General features: G+C 41.7%; 12 non-coding genes across 12 annotated transcripts in view; all 12 read right to left on the bottom strand.

Moving 5' to 3' along the window:
- LOC134884806 (5S ribosomal RNA) overlaps positions 1 to 13 on the bottom strand; it is a 119-nt gene extending 106 nt beyond the window's left edge. The window contains exon 1 of the ribosomal RNA XR_010168939.1: positions 1 to 13. This exon is cut by the window's left edge and continues 106 nt beyond it. This is a non-coding gene — a ribosomal RNA (5S ribosomal RNA).
- Positions 14 to 120: 107 nt separating this feature from the next.
- Positions 121 to 239, bottom strand: LOC134884388 (5S ribosomal RNA). The gene has a single exon (XR_010168538.1). It is a non-coding gene; the product is annotated as a 5S ribosomal RNA (ribosomal RNA).
- Positions 240 to 346: 107 nt separating this feature from the next.
- Positions 347 to 465, bottom strand: LOC134900899 (5S ribosomal RNA). Its single transcript, XR_010174400.1, has one exon. It is a non-coding gene; the product is annotated as a 5S ribosomal RNA (ribosomal RNA).
- A 107-nt stretch (positions 466 to 572) lies between these two features.
- LOC135064597 (5S ribosomal RNA) lies at positions 573 to 691 on the bottom strand. The gene has a single exon (XR_010250903.1). It is a non-coding gene; the product is annotated as a 5S ribosomal RNA (ribosomal RNA).
- Positions 692 to 798: 107 nt separating this feature from the next.
- On the bottom strand, positions 799 to 917 carry LOC135063891 (5S ribosomal RNA). Its single transcript, XR_010250211.1, has one exon. It is a non-coding gene; the product is annotated as a 5S ribosomal RNA (ribosomal RNA).
- A 107-nt stretch (positions 918 to 1024) lies between these two features.
- LOC135060003 (5S ribosomal RNA) lies at positions 1025 to 1143 on the bottom strand. The gene has a single exon (XR_010246397.1). It is a non-coding gene; the product is annotated as a 5S ribosomal RNA (ribosomal RNA).
- A 107-nt stretch (positions 1144 to 1250) lies between these two features.
- LOC135064862 (5S ribosomal RNA) lies at positions 1251 to 1369 on the bottom strand. Its single transcript, XR_010251159.1, has one exon. It is a non-coding gene; the product is annotated as a 5S ribosomal RNA (ribosomal RNA).
- A 107-nt stretch (positions 1370 to 1476) lies between these two features.
- Positions 1477 to 1595, bottom strand: LOC135060578 (5S ribosomal RNA). Its single transcript, XR_010246971.1, has one exon. It is a non-coding gene; the product is annotated as a 5S ribosomal RNA (ribosomal RNA).
- Positions 1596 to 1702: 107 nt separating this feature from the next.
- Positions 1703 to 1821, bottom strand: LOC134884389 (5S ribosomal RNA). Its single transcript, XR_010168539.1, has one exon. It is a non-coding gene; the product is annotated as a 5S ribosomal RNA (ribosomal RNA).
- A 107-nt stretch (positions 1822 to 1928) lies between these two features.
- LOC135059400 (5S ribosomal RNA) lies at positions 1929 to 2047 on the bottom strand. Its single transcript, XR_010245804.1, has one exon. It is a non-coding gene; the product is annotated as a 5S ribosomal RNA (ribosomal RNA).
- Positions 2048 to 2152: 105 nt separating this feature from the next.
- Positions 2153 to 2271, bottom strand: LOC135062583 (5S ribosomal RNA). The gene has a single exon (XR_010248932.1). It is a non-coding gene; the product is annotated as a 5S ribosomal RNA (ribosomal RNA).
- Positions 2272 to 2378: 107 nt separating this feature from the next.
- On the bottom strand, positions 2379 to 2497 carry LOC134897014 (5S ribosomal RNA). Its single transcript, XR_010172068.1, has one exon. It is a non-coding gene; the product is annotated as a 5S ribosomal RNA (ribosomal RNA).
- Between the last annotated feature and the right edge of the window lie 3 nt (positions 2498 to 2500).

Consider the following 2500-nt stretch of genomic DNA (forward strand, 5'->3'; position numbering starts at 1 on the left):
TGTGGCTGTAGATGAGCTTTGTGGTTTCTGTTTGAACTTTTCTACTTCTAACTACTGGTTCATAAATGAATACATTTGAAAATTGAATGCATCAACAGAACGGTGTTGGCAGTATAAAAATATCTACAGCACCTTGTATTCCTAGGTGATCTCCCATCCAAGTACTAACCAGGCCCAACACTGCTTAGCTTCCAAGATCAGATGAGATTGGGCATATCCAGTGTGGTGTGGCTGTAGATGAGCTTTGTGGTTTCTGTTAGAACTTTTCTACTTCTAACTACTGGTTCATAAATGAATACGTTTGAAAATGGAATGCATCAACAGAACGCTGTTGGCAGTATAAAAATATCTACAGCACCTTGTTTTCCCAGGTGGTCTCCCATCCAAGTACTAACCAGGCCCAACACTGCTTAGCTTCCAAGATCAGATGAGATTGGGCGTATCCAGTGTGGTGTGGCTGTAGATGAGCTTTGTGGTTTCTGTTTGAACTTTTCTACTTCTAACTACTGGTTCATAAATGAATACATTTGAAAATGGAATGCATCAACAGAACGGTGTTGGCAGTATAAAAATATCTACAGCACCTTTTATTCCCAGGTGGTCTCCCATCCAAGTACTAACCAGGCCCTACACCGCTTAGCTTCCAAGATCAGATGAGATTGGGCGTATCCAGTGTGGTGTGGCTGTAGATGAGCTTAGTGGTTTCTGTTAGAACTTTTCTACTTCTAACTACTGGTTCATAAATGAATACATTTTAAAATGGAATGCATCAACAGAACGGTGTTGGCAGTATAAAAATAGCTACAGCACCTTGTATTCCCAGGTGGTCTCCCATCCAAGTACTAACCAGGCCCAACACTGCTTAGCTTCCAAGATCAGATGAGATTGGGCGTATCCAGTGTGGTGTGGCTATAGATGAGCTTTGTGGTTTTTGTTAGAACTTTTCTACTTCTAACTACTGGTTCATAAATGAATACGTTTGAAAATGGAATGCATCAACAGAACGGTGTTGGCAGTATAAAAATATCTACAGCACCTTGTATTCCCAGGTGGTCTCCCATCCAAGTACTAACCAGGCCCAACACTGCTTAGCTTCCAAGATCAGATGAGATTGGGCGTATCCAGTGTGGTGTTGCTGTAGATGAACTTTCTGGTTTCTGTTAGAACTTTTCTACTTCTAACTACTGGTTCATAAATGAATACGTTTTAAAATGGAATGCATCAACAGAACGGTGTTGGCAGTATAAAAATATCTACAGCACCTTGTATTCCCAGGTGGTCTCCCATCCAAGTACTAACCAGGCCCAACACTGCTTAGTTTCCAAGATCAGATGAGATTGGGCGTATCCAGTGTGGTGTGGCTGTAGATGAGCTTAGTGGTTTCTGTTAGAACTTTTCTACTTCTAACTACTGGTTCATAAATGAATACATTTTAAAATGGAATGCATCAACAGAACGGTGTTGGCAGTATAAAAATAGCTACAGCACCTTGTATTCCCAGGTGGTCTCCCATCCAAGTACTAACCAGGCCCAACACTGCTTAGCTTCCAAGATCAGATGAGATTGGGCGTATCCAGTGTGGTGTGGCTGTAGATGAGTTTTGTCGTTTCTGTTTGAACTTTTCTACTTCTAACTACTGGTTCATAAATGAATACATTTGAAAATTGAATGCATCAACAGAACGGTGTTGGCAGTATAAAAATATCTACAGCACCTTGTATTCCTAGGTGATCTCCCATCCAAGTACTAACCAGGCCCAACACTGCTTAGCTTCCAAGATCAGATGAGATTGGGCATATCCAGTGTGGTGTGGCTGTAGATGAGCTTTGTGGTTTCTGTTAGAACTTTTCTACTTCTAACTACTGGTTCATAAATGAAAACGTTTGAAAATGGAATGCATCAACAGAACGGTGTTGGCAGTATAAAAATATCTACAGCACCATGTATTCCCAGGTGGTCTCCCATCCAAGTACTAACCAGGCCCAACACTGCTTAGCTTCCAAGATCAGATGAGATTGGGCATATCCAGTGTGGTGTGGCTGTAGATGAGCTTTGTGGTTTGTTAGAACTTTTCTACTTCTAACTACTGGTTCATAAATGAATACGTTTGAAAATGGAATGCATCAACAGAACGGTGCTGGCAGTATAAAAATATCTACAGCACCATGTATTCCCAGGTGGTCTCCCATCCAAGTACTAACCAGGCCCAACACTGCTTAGCTTCCAAGATCAGACGAGATTGGGCATATCCAGTGTGGTGTGGCTGTAGATGAGCTTTGTGGTTTCTGTTAGAACTTTTCTACTTCTAACTACTGGTTCATAAATGAATACGTTTGAAAATGGAATGCATCAACAGAACGGTGTTGGCAGTATAAAAATATCTACAGCACCTTGTATTCCCAGGTGGTCTCCCATCCAAGTACTAACCAGGCCCAACACTGCTTAGCTTCCAAGATCAGATGAGATTGGGCGTATCCAGTGTGGTGTGGCTGTAGATGAG

The sequence above is a fragment of the Pseudophryne corroboree genome, chromosome 3, assembly GCF_028390025.1.
Source record: "Pseudophryne corroboree isolate aPseCor3 chromosome 3, aPseCor3.hap2, whole genome shotgun sequence".
NCBI lineage: Eukaryota > Metazoa > Chordata > Amphibia > Anura > Myobatrachidae > Pseudophryne > Pseudophryne corroboree.